The sequence below is a fragment of the Aethalodelphis obliquidens genome, unplaced genomic scaffold (genome assembly GCF_003676395.1).
Source record: "Aethalodelphis obliquidens isolate GAN/ISIS:26980383/991018 unplaced genomic scaffold, ASM367639v1 scaffold89, whole genome shotgun sequence".
NCBI lineage: Eukaryota > Metazoa > Chordata > Mammalia > Artiodactyla > Delphinidae > Aethalodelphis > Aethalodelphis obliquidens.
The window spans coordinates 6,241,415-6,254,608 of record NW_020838033.1 but is presented as its reverse complement, the minus strand read 5'-3'; the positions used below and the strand labels follow the sequence as shown (position 1 = coordinate 6,254,608).

The 13,194-nt window shown below is 47.6% G+C and overlaps 1 pseudogene; it reads right to left on the bottom strand.

Annotated features, from left to right (window-relative positions):
* Window positions 1–7,671: 7,671 nt before the first annotated feature.
* LOC113613705 (membrane primary amine oxidase-like) lies at window positions 7,672–9,442 on the bottom strand (annotated as a pseudogene).
* Window positions 9,443–13,194: the final 3,752 nt, after the last annotated feature.

Here is a 13,194-nt window from a genome sequence, read left to right as displayed (position 1 = left end):
GGTTAAAATAAAAATTCAGAGTTTGAAAGATCATTCAGTGAAGTCAGTTCTTCCTTCCACCTCTGGGCATCTTCCAAACATGGGTGCTGCCAAGACCCAGCTGAGACCTGAGGTACACCAGGAGTCAGAGAAGCACCTCACAATTCTCAAGTGGAAGGCAGCTCCCTGCCCAGAGCCTGGCATCCAGCTGTGATCCAGATTGGGAGAGGGGGTCATCCCTTCCACCCTCTTCTGTTCCACCTACTGTTTTTCTCCCTCAGCTCTGCCCTGTAGTCCTTTAATCAACTCTTTAATTTTCAGAATTTTCATCCTAACCAAAACACCCATGTTGTATAGTCAGTTATTAGTCCTTTCCTCTTCCGGAGCCCAGTTGGGGGACATAATTAGGAAATTAGTAGTCTCGGACCCTGTTAACCTATACCTTACCCCCTCTGAGAGCTCCCAAATATGGACTGTGATGCAGAGAAAGAGGAAGAGGTGAGGCCCAGAATTGTCATGAAAACAAACAATGAGGTTTCCTCACCCTGCAAGAGCGCCTTGGAGAGCGCCAAGGAACTATTCTGAGCTATGAAAACACAGCAGGGCTCTGCTAGGAAATAAACAGCTGTCTGTCCTGCCAACGCCTGTGTCTCTGGACTCGAGTCCTGACGGTGTCTGATCTCTAGCCAGCAAGTAGGAGAGACAGGGAAGAGGGCGAGGAGAGCGTAGTGGGCCTCCCTCCTTTAGGATGGAAAGGAAAGCTTGTTTTATTTTTAAGATTTTAAAGATTTTCTCCACTTTAGTAGGTTGGAAGTGGAAGGAGGGAAGTGCCAGGGTCATGTAAGTCCAGGGGATCCCTCCAACCTTGAATTCCAGAGAGCAGGGTGTGAGCTGCTCCCTCCTCAGCCTTGTGCAACTTCAGCCTCCTCTGCTCTACTGGGAAGGAAACATGATCTTCTCGCTGTAAGGTCTGCTGGTTGACCTTTTCTCACCCTTCTTCTTTGTTAATTTTTGGCCACATCTGACACTTTCGACAGACGAAACACTCACACTCACCCTCACTGTTTCCAGTGTCTCTCCACCAAGCTCTACTCTCCTTTCTCCCCTTCCTCCTCCCACCATCAGCATGATGTTAGGTGCCCCCTTGGCCACCACCTGGCTGCTGTATACATTCCCCAGATCTATGAGTTCCTTCCAGACCAGCTGTTCCTCCAGACTTCCTTGCTTTGTAAATGCATCTCTTCCTCCTCTGCCATCCTACAGGCACCGAGCCTGGCAACCTTTGCGTCATCCTTGTTGCCTCCTCATCAGGTCTTGCTTGATTTTCTACTCTGGTGGCCACTCGTCAATCCCTCTGCCTAGACCTGCAAGTCCCTTTGTTACCTAATGATGGCCTATGCCCCTTCTCACTCCCCTACCTGAGCCATCCTACAGACCACTGGCAAAGGCAAAGGAGCCTTCTTTTTTTTAAAAAATTTATTTTTTTTTTATTTTTGGCTGTGTGGGGTCTTCATTGCTGTGCACAGGCTTTCTCTAGTTGCGGTGAGTGGGGGCTACTCTTCGTGGAGGTGCGCGGGCTTCTCACTGCGGTGGCTTCTCTTGTTGCGGAGCACGGGCTCTAGGCACACGGGCTTCAGTAGTTGTGGCATGCGGGCTTTGGTAGTTGTGGCTTGTGGACTCTAGAGCACAGGCTCAGTAGTTGTGGCGCACGGGCTTAGTTGCTCTGCGACATGTGGGATCTTTCCAGACCAGGGGTTGAACCCATGTCCCCTGCATTGGCAGGTAGATTCTTAATCACTACGCTACCAGGGAAGCCCCCAAAGGAGCCTTCTTACAATACAGTTCTTTCCATTTATCACCCAGAAAACATCCCGTGACTCCCCACTGCCTTCAGAATGAAGTTCAAACTCAAGCTCACCCACAATCCGACCCCAGGTTATCTTTCCAGCCTTATGTCTTGCAGCTCCCCTTCATGGACCCCTCATTCCAGATACACTAATGGTGTTGGATTTCCCAAACATGCCTTGGTTTGCCTAACTTGGCTCTTTCCTCCAACTGGAATATAATTCCTCCCATTTCCACATGTCCAGGTTCTAAACATACTTCAAAGCCAAGCTAATAAAGCCTTCCCAACCCACTGATGCCCACCCCTCATCAGCTATAAAGGATCAGTCTGACCTGAGCTCCCCTAGCCCTTAACCATTCCTACCTTAGGTCACTCAGCACGTTCAAACCTTGCATTACAGTTGTTTGCATATTTCTTAACCCTTTTCCTATTATCCTGAGCCCTGAGGGCCAAGAAATCATCCCTTCCAGCACCCAGAACAGAGTTCTGCTTGCATATCTGGGGCCAGTATGGTAGCTTGGTTAGATGCCTGCAGTGGTTCCTCCCATTGCTGATATATATCCCTTTGCACTGTGACTTTGACTCTTTTCCTGTCAAAACGTGACGTTTATGTCTCCATCCTTTAAATCTGGGGTTGATCTTGTGCCTTGGCCAATGAGACATTAGCAGATGTGATGTAAGCAGAGGTTTGAAAAGCATTCGCTCACTAGGATTTGTTCTTTTTGAGCTACAGGTGGAACCCTGGATCACAAAGGGGAGAAGTCCAGGCTGGCGTGCTGAAGACACACTGCTGTAATGTGTGGCATGTCCGACAACTGGCCCCAGCTCCAGACCTGTGAGTGAGGCCATCTTAGACCATCCAGCTCCAGTCCATCTGCCGGGTATCTGCAGCCACAAGAGTGATCCCAGGAGACTCCAGAAGAACTGCCGAATGAGCCCCGCTCAGAGGGCCGACCTACAGAATAATGAGCAAATAAAATGGTCTGTTGTTTTAAGCCACTATTTTCCAGGGTGGCTTGCTGTGCAGTAACTGAAACACCCAATAGATGCTGGTTAATAAAATATCAAATAAGGGAAAATTCCCTGGCGGTCCAGTAGCTAAGACTCTGAGCTTCCATGGCAGGGGGCCGTGTGGTATGGCCAAAATAAAATAAAATAAATTATTAAAAATATCAAATAATAACTAGCATTCAGTGAGCATTCACTATACGTCAAGAACTAGTCTTGGAAAATTACATGAACTAATTCATTTAATCCTCATAAAAATCCTGAGGTAGATTTTATTACTGTTCCCATTTTACAGGTGAGAAAAGTGAGGCACAGAGAGGTTATATAACTTGTCCAAGGTCACACCTGCCAAACCCCAGCAATCTAGCTCCAGAAACCGTACTACAAAACACTATACCATGTTGCAGAATGAGGAAAACTTTAACTCATTGCTTTGCTGCCTCAGAAACACCCTTCCTTACATACATGCCGAATTCTATAGCATTTTGGGGTCCAACGTCCAGTCTATGCTTCAAACCCTCCCATACCACGCACCCTTGGCCCTACCCCAGGCTCTGGATCCCTCCTACCTGTTTCACGGAAAACCCAGTGTGGGGAACTAATTTACAGACCTGCCAATGTCTACCTACTCAGAAACGTTTCTGTCCCATCTCCTCCCTCCTGCAACCTTGACTGGGCTGCTGGTTCCAGCAGTGCAGGTCTCATCTGGAAAGGAAATATTCAGGCTAGTGTGTCAGCGTTGCCCTTTGGCCCTGTGTCCCAGCTTAACCTGTGCAGCCAGGGTGATCATTCACTCAGGATCTTTGGGCTTCTTTAGATCTTCCTTTTTGAGGTAGTCAAAGGAGAAACTGGATATGAAATGTTTTTTTTACAAGACAAAGAATTACCTGAATATAACAACTGTCATTATTTCAACAAAGATGTATTTAAGCACCCACAATGGGCATGACACCATTCTGGGCATCAGGCCACCAAGGCCAACAGGACATGGTTCTTGCCCCAGGGAAGCGAGGGGAGGACACATGTAGATGATGAACTAGAGTTCAGCGTGTGAACCTCCATTGCAGGGTTCTTTCCAAAGAACCAAGGGTGCAGGGGGAACAAAGAAACCAGCAGGGAAAATGGGATGGGGATGATATTTGAGTTGGGTTTTAGAGGATGAATAAGCCTTCACCAGATGAAAAAGGGAGGAAGGGGAAAGAGGAAGGAACCAGAGGAGGGAAGGAGGGGAGCGCATGGGCAGAGGCATGAGTGGATGGGAACAGCCTGTTTTGGGAAGGTCCCATGGTTGGGGGCGTCTGGTGAGCAGGGCATCAGGATGGCAGGAGCTGCTCAACCTGGTCCGTGAATGGCCTAGTATGCTCTGGAGAGAGTGGGAAGCTCTGAAGATTTATAAAGGGCCGTTGGCCAAGGAAAACTATAGGAGCGGGACGGAAGGAAGGTAGGATTCCTGAGTCTAGGCTCAGGAATCTAGTTGCAGAGTCTGTGGCGAGGCTGGTGTGCGCTGTGTCAGGAGAGGCTGGCTGATGTCCCCCGGGACACTCCACGACGGTTTCCTGGTGAATTCACCACAGTCCAAGGGAGGGGCCTAAGTCAGAAACCAGATTTGTCAGCTCACCAGGGGGGATGGTCTTTTAGGGAAGATCTAAATTTACCAGAGTAACACCTGGGAATTCCCGGGCAGTCCAGTGGTTAGGACTCCGTGCTTTCACTGCCGAGGGCCCAGGTTCGATCCCTGGTCAGGGAACTAAGGTCCCTCAAGCCTCACGGTGGGACCAAAAATTCTTTTTTAATAAATAAGTAAATAAATACATTTACCAGAGTAACACCTGAAGGCTAATCTCCATTTCCAGTAACTGCTAAAACAAAAGCAATTATCAGGATACCAATTTACAGAAGATATATGTATATATCTCATATACCTATATCTATATCTATATAATCATTTACACAACAGCTATAACGGACTTGCCCATTTTCTTTCCATGACTGAGATGTGGTGGGAAGCTGGCCCACTGAGCTGCGAATCAGAGGCAGCAGTTGGTCATGAGTCATGAGAGAGATCTGAGAGGGCCTGGAGCCCTTATCCACGTGGCTATTGTGCCTCCAGGGCTGGACAGTCCTGGCCTTGGGCCGGGTCCTCTGCTCCAGACACGGGTGTATTGTCACTGCCGGGGCAGGCTCTGTAATGCCCCTTTTCTGTGCCGTCTGACAGCCACCTTCTTTTTTAGATTCTTGGTCAGGCCCTTCCGGCAGGTTTGGAACTGAACTGCTATCCCAGGGTTTCCTCAACCTTGGTTTCATGTTAGAATCAGCTGGGGGAAATTTCAAAGCTGCTAATGTCTGAGCGTCACCCCCAGAGATTCTAATTTTATTGGGCTGAAATGCAGCGTGGGTGTGTGGAGTTTTACAAGCTCCTCAGTGATTTCGGTGTCCTGTCAAGGTTGAGAGCCTTTGCTTTAAGGCAACTGCAGATCTCTGTTCTGGTCCACTGAACGCTGATTTTTCCCCTAGAGGGTCACTTACCATGGATCAGGTGCCAGGTACTTCTCAAGCATGACCTCGTTTAATTCTTTTTTTTTTTTTTTTTTTTTTGCGGTACGCGGGCCTCTCACTGTTGTGGCCTCTCCGATTGCGGAGCACAGGCTCCGGACGCGCAGGCTCAGCGGCCATGGCTCACGGGCCCAGCCGCTCCGCGGCACGTGGGATCTTCCCAGATCGGGGCACGAACCCATGTCCCCTGCATCGGCAGGCGGACTCTCAACCACTGCGCCACCAGGGAAGCCCTCGTTTAATTCTTTAACCCAGCTCTGCCTTCACCCCGTCCCCATCCGAGCACTTTTCACCATATGCTACTGCCAGTCTCGATGGGAATGTGTCTCCTACTGCGTTTAGTCTTTAGGTGAAGGTCCCTTTGCCAGAAACTTAATTCCTTCCCGGCTCACCTGGTTGAGCCTGGGTCCAGGCAGTTCCTGCACGAAATGATGGGACTTCCGTGTGGTCTGAGCTTCCAGTTTCCCTCTGGTCACAAGCTGAGTTGGACCCAAGTCTCTGTTCCCTGAACTCCCCTCTGGCCAGGGCCTGCCCACTCAGTGTCCTTCCCTAGGGCTGGGTCTGTGGCCTGGGCTTCCTGCTGGGGAAGGAACCCCCTCTCTTCCTGACCTCACAGGTCCCTCTAGAAAAGACACTGACAGGATAGGTCAAACTATAGAAGTAGACACCGCACTCCACGTGGGTTCCCTTAGCCTGGAGGCACCTGAGAAAACTCGGTCTTTGAGGTCTACCTCCTCCCCACCCTACTCATGCTCCCACACTCCTTTCTGGAAAATGTCCCAGTTCTTATTTATAGCCATCCAAAGTCCATGCCCCAGGAGGGGCAACAGGGATGTGAGGCCCTGGAGGCTGTTGCCTGACTAGGCGGAGACTGTCCCCACTGGGACACACCTGGCTCCACAGTCCCCTGTATGCCCAAGGCTTCCCCATCCCAGGGACAGAGGAGGACACCAAAGCTGGGGGGATTTGGGGTGGGGGATTATAGGACTTGAGGGGACTTCCAGCAGGGACTTCCCCCCAGGACCTCAGAGGGAAATACCAGGGAGTAGAAGCTGAAGTAGCAAGAGGAGGGGAAGGACAAGGGGAAGAAAGGAGAGAGAAGGAGGAAGCTGGGGTGACAGGGAATTGAGGGAAGCACCTTCCTAAGATCTTGGACACAGGCCTCGTGGGGACCCTGTCCTGGGGCTCCAGAGAACAGCTAGTCTCTAGATGCCTCACCTTCATATTCAAGACCCAGGGCAAAGGAGGAGCTGGGGAGGCCCAAGAAACTTCTGAATGTACTTAAGGTAACTGAATTGTACATTTTAAAATGGCCAAATAGTACATTTTATGTTGTGTATAAGTATGTTGCATAAAAGTTTAAGTAAAAGTTTTATGTTATGTTATGCAAAAAAAAAGAAAAGAAAAGAAAGGAAATGGTACAGTTACTTTGGAATGGTGTCTGGCAGCTCCTCAAAACGTTAACCATAGATTACCATAGGACCCAGCAATTCAGCTCCCAGGTATATACCCAAGAGAAATGAAGGCATTTGTCCACATGAAAACTTGTATACAAATGTTTATAGCAGCACTATCCGTAACAACCAAAGAGTGGAAACAAAATACGGTCTATCCATACAATGGAATATTATTCGTCCATGAAGGAATGAAGTACTGATTCCTGCTACAACATGGGTGCCCCTCAAAAACGCTACACTGAGTGAAAGAAGCCAACCTCAAAAGACCACTTATTGTATGAACATATTTATATGAAACTTCCAGAATCTAGGCAAATCTGTAGTGACAGAAAGGTTAGTGGTTGCCTAGAATTGGGAATGGGTTGGAGGGAAGTGACTGCTAACAGATTTTGGAGTTTCTTTCTGGGGTGATGAAATTGTTCTGGAATTAGATAGTAGTCATGGTTGCACAACTTTATGAATATATTAAAACCCATTAAAACTGTACATGTTAAAAGGGCAAATTTTATGGTATATGAATTGCATCTCATTTTAAAAATAAGATTAAAAAACTGTTAAAAAAAGCAGGAGTCTTCTGGGAAAAGTATGGCCATCACTTTAGACTCCCGGCTGGCCATTCCTCTCTACTCTGCGACAGGAACCCAGGAGGTTTGAGGTCAACAGAGCTGAGAGCCCCCTGTGTCAGGCATCACAGACTCAGGATGCTCCCAGCAGGGAGGGGGAGGGAAGGGAGGATGGTGCGAGAGAGAGGACTGCCCCATCCAGTGCCCATCCCCTCCCCTCCCCACACTCCCTGGCCCTGGGGCCCCAGCCACATTCCCCATCCATCTAGTTGTGGGAGAAGCCCGCGTGGGAGAAGGCAGGGAGGTGGGCGGCACAGCCTGGGGGAGGCAAGGCAGGCGGTTGACCTCACAGGCCCCAGCACCCTGGTCCTCCCGGAAGTAGACGGAGTCAGCAGAATCGATGGAGGGGTCCTGGTCAAAGAAGTTGTAGGGTCGGAGGAAGAAGCCCACGCTGTTCCCCACAGTCACTGTGTTGGGAATGTCCTCTGCATGGGGGGTGTGCAGGAAACCGGTTGTCACCCAGGCCACCAAGTCCTAAGGGGGCGAAGAAAGAGGATCGTGAGGTCTGGCTTTGCTAAGGGCATGTCCGCCTCCCCCAGTGGCCTTGTATGGGAGGGCTGAGTTCAGCAGCCCAGGAAAAATGTGACATCATAGCGCTTTCTTCCTTAGTGGGTTCTAAAGACCCTTAGAGGAATCTGCCTTGGGAGAGAGTAAGGAGGTTCATCCTTGCTCCCCCGGCCTCCCCCCTCATGCCCACCCCCTCCCCCTCAACTCACCTGCCCAGCAATGGTCTCGTTGTTGAGGAAGTCAGTGAAGTCCAGGGTGGGGGGTCCAGGGGTCCTTCAAATTATAGACGCTGATGCTTCTGGGCTCCTCCTCCTTCCGCTGGGTCACAGCCAGCTGGTACCTGCAGGGGATTTGGATCAGACCCACAAGGTCATCGAGCCATCCTGCTGCCTGAAGCTGCACTGAAGAGAGGACACAAAGGGGAAACGAGCATAAAGGTCTTATGTTGTCCAGCCTCTTTATTGTTCTCTGTCCACTTCCCTCTCTCTCTCTCTCTCTCACAAAGTTCCCGCATTTGCTCAATATCCTGTATCTCAAACATCTACCGGCCCATTGTTCAGACTTCAGGTGGGACTGTCGCTCACGCATCCATGCAGATGGGAGTCAGGGCCTGGACGTATGTGCACAGACATGGCCTGATTCCCATCTTAGGTGAATTTCAGTATCCCACGTGCCTGCATTTTAGGGAATATTCCCTCAGATCTGTGCTCCTCTCTTTGTTTTCCCCTCCAACCTTGATTGTGAACACTTTAAACATACAGAAAAGTTAAAAGAATAGTCTAGTGAACATCCTAGATTCCACCTGCAGCATTTTGTCATATTTGGTTCAGCACATATCTTTCCATTCATTCATCCACGCAGGAGGCTTCATTTTGAGCGGCCTAAGATTGTGGCTGCAGGAATGTGTGTGTGTGAATGTGTGATCGTGAGTGTGCATATGTACACACACCCATGGGAGGTGGGGGAACCTGGGTTCCCAGCAACATGGAGCCTTTTGTACAGTCTGCCTCCCTCAGTGCCTCTCTGACACCCCATCACCCACCTTGCCCAGCTCAAGGCTCTCTCCATGGAGCTGTTCTGGGGCAGGAGCTCCCCAGCAAAGCTGACTGTCTGATGCGATAGCCCCTCGGGTGCCCCCACTTGTTGCTGTGATTGCTGGCCAGGTACAGGTTGTGAGGGGAGGGACCTCCCAGGGGGAAGGCGGCCTGCTCCTCCGTCTCCAACAGCTTCCGGGTCACCTGCAGCCTCTGTATCTGGTGCTTGGGGCTCCAGGGTACCGCCGTAGGGACAAAAGCCATGTCCTCAGCCCAGACCCAGTTCCAGTCCTGCAGGGGTGGAGTGGAGATGGTGGGGAGAAGGGGGGAGGGAGGGCTGGTCATGCAGCTGCTCCACCCCCTCTGGACTCTGTCCCCACCTGGCTTCAGAGTGGGGGCCAAAAAGAAAGCCAGACTGAGTGTGCCCCCTCTTCCCTCCCCTCTCCCCAAGATGTCCCTGATCCAGAGATTTGAAGAAGGTCTTTCTTCTTGATATCATCACTGGTAATAATCCCAGATGCCTTGTGACTGGGCTTCCACTGACCTTCCCCCTCTGAGGAGCTGAAGGGAGGGGGGTTTACCTGAGGTTGGAGCAGTCTAGCAGGCAACGTGCAGGACCAGGTTCTTTCTGACCTGAGGAAAGGGTCTGCCCCTCATATCTGAAGCCCTCTGGCGTCACTAGAACTGGCTTCTCGTGAAAATAATCACAGCAGTAGCTCATATTTTTTGAACTTGGAGGAGCTCTGCACAGGCAGTGTGTTGAGGGCTTTACATGGATTGATGCTTTACTTGCACAACAACCTGATGAAGGAGGAACTATAATTGTCCCCATCGTACAGATGGGACAACTGAGGCTTAGAGAATTTAAATAATGTGCCCCGGTTTGTCACCAAGGGCACGTGGTTAGTTTCATGGCAGTGCTGGGGACCCAGGTCTCAGTCTGGCTCTACACTGCCTACACATCAGTACCCAGAGGAAACCAACACAAAGGGGCTCCACCACACATGGACAGCAGACACGCAGGTCAGAGGGAAGGAGAGTCAGAGCCCAGGCCCAACACTGCTGGAGCTTAGCGGTGTTTTCTATTGCTTGGGGATTGGCAAGGAATAAGGGGCAAGGCCAAAGACATAGTCTGTTGCCTGAATAGTTGGAGTTTTGATTTTATTGGAGTCCAACTATGTTCTATATTAGGACTCAACTTAAGTGATCTGAGACCAAAGAGCAGTAAACCAAAACATGCCGGAAGCTCCCTCCATACCTTCCAAAGATCAAAGAGAGCAGAGACTGATTAAGCAAACCCTCAGTTTCCCTTTGTGAATTACTGCTCCTAGCCCACACTCCACAGTTTCCACTTGTAGACGACAAAGGCCAAGAGTTCCTTTTCCGGTACATCCACACAAGCAGGCTCACGTGGATAATACTTACAATAATAACTAATACTTCTCTGTGTGTGTCAGGCACCGTTCCAAGTGCTTTAAGAGTTGTCATAGCTTAGATGTAGAGATAAAGAGAGATGTGTGCGTCAGTTAGAATACATACATGTATTTTCTAGCTAAGTCTGATGAGAGAGCCTAAAAGCAATGGCATCCCAGTAATAATGAGCACACCTGGTACCCAGATCTTGGTTTCTAAATACTATTCTCCAATAAAAGGAACCAGAGATTCTTGGAGAAGTGGTTGATTTCAGGGCTGCAGCAGGGAAAATACAAGATGTAACTGGAATATCTTGCGGTGCCAGAAAGTAAAGAAGTGCTCAGAAAAGGATGGAGGCATGTCAGCAAGACACAGGAACCAACCTGAAGGCTCTCCCAATGGCCAAAGCTGAAACAATTTAAGGAACAAAATAAATGATAGTATGGTGTTATAACCCTTAGAATAAAATATCCATGAGTCCATACAGTTATGTATAAATAATTACATACATAAATAAAGTAAAAAGGAGGGATAAAACTTTCTTAATGGAGAATTCCAATTAATAAATGTATAAAGAATAAGAGAAAAAATGTAAATGAGACAGCAATAATAATTGTTGCAGGAAAAATCCACCAATAGATGCTAAAATTCGTGGGCAAGAGTTTGAGAAGAAATAGTATATTTGCATAGCATCAAAAATTTCCCCCAAATATTTATTAACTGAAAATGGAAAAACAGTAACTTTTGCAATGGAGGAAGCTGCTAAACACCACCTTAACCAAGTGCTTGAGGCCAATATCACTGGTAATAAGACATATGGCATCACATACCCCTTGATATGACGCTCTGAGAAGGGTATAAAGTCATTTCTGTGGTTTTCTTACCAAAAAAAACCTCCACAAAAACGAAAACACAAGCTCAACCCAATCATGAGAAAATATCAGAGAATCCCAAACTGAAAGACATTCTACAAAATGATTGACTAGTATCTTCTAAAGTGTCAGTTCCTGAAAGACAAGGAAAACCTAAAGACATGCCAGACTGGAGGAGACCATAAGGAGATAGGGCATCTAAGTGCAAGGTGGGTTGCTGATTTAGATCCCGGAACAGAGAAAGGAAATCAGTAAAGAACTGATGAAATTCTCATAAAGTCTGTAGTTTATAGTATTGTAATAATGTTAATTTCCTGGTTGTGATTGTCCTGTGGTTATGCAAGATGTTAACATTAGGGGGAGCTGGTGATGGGTATGTGAGAACTCTATATAATGTCTGCAACTTTTCTGTAAGTCTAAAGTTATTTCAAAAGAAAAAAATATTTTTAAATAGTCATCATTAATTCTCACAACAGTCTTATGAGGAATGCACTGTTACACCATTTTTACACTTGAGTAAACTGAGATACAGAGAAGTTAAGCATAAAAATGTTTCAGGTGTGGAGAAAAGGGAACCGTTTTACATTGTTGGTGCGAATGTAAATTGGTGCAGCCACTGTGGAAAACAGTATGGAGGTTCCTTAAAAAACTAAAAATAGAGTTTCCATATGATCCAGCAATCCCACTCCTGGGCGTATAGCCAGACAAAACCGTGATTCAAAAAGATACATGCATCCCTGTGTTCAGAGCAGTACTATTTACAATAGCCAAAACCTGGAAGCAACCTAAGTGTCCATCAACAGACGATTAGATTAAGAAGATGTGATACACACATACATACATACATATATGTACAGATACACACACACACAATGGAATGCTACTCAGCCATAAAAATGAATGAAATAATGTCATTTACAGCAACATGGATGGACCTAGTGATTATCATACTAAACGAAGTGAGCCAGAAAGAGAAAGGTAAATACTATATGATATCACTTATATGTGGAATCTAAAGAACGACACAAATAAACACATCTATGAAACAGAAACAGACTTACAGATATAGAGAACCGACTTGTGATTGCCGGGGGGGAGGGATGGATTGGGAGTTTGAGGTTAGCAGATGCAAACTATTATATATAGAATGGATAAACAACAAGGTCCTACTGGATAGCACAGGGAAATATATTCAGTATCCTGTGATAAATCATAATGGGGGACTTCCCTGGTGGCGTGGTGGTTAAGAATCCACCTGCCAATGCAGGGGACACGGGTTCGAGCCCTGGTCCCACATGCCGCGGAGCAACAAAGCCCGTGCGCCACAACTACTGAGCCTGTGCTCTAGAGCCCACGTGCTACAACTACTGAAGCCCGTGTACTTAGAACCCGTGCTCAGCAACAAGAGAAGCCACTGCAATGAGAAGCCCGGGCACTGCAACGAAGAGTAGCCGCTGCTCACAGCAACTAGAGAAAACCTGCGTGCAGCAACAAAGACCCAAAGCAGCCAAAAATAAATTAATTAATTAATGAATAAAAAAATCATAGTGGAAAAGAATATGAAAAAGAATATATATATGTATAACTGAATCACTTTGCTGTACAGCAGAAATTAACACAACATTGTTAAGTCAAGTAAACTTCAATTTAAAAAAACTGTTTCTCTCACATTTTCCAGGAGCCCTCCACTGTGCTCTCCACTCCTCCATCACAACCTCAGCCTACTGAGAGCAGGGATATTGTTTCTTCTGTTACATTGTTTTAGTGCAGTGCTTGGCACAAATACGCATTCGTTCGGTAAATATTTGTTGTTTGCCTGAGTGTAATACGTTGTTATGTGAGAAATTAGAAGTGACAAAATATATGTACATTATGATAGAAATTTGGTGGTAAAATTCTAAA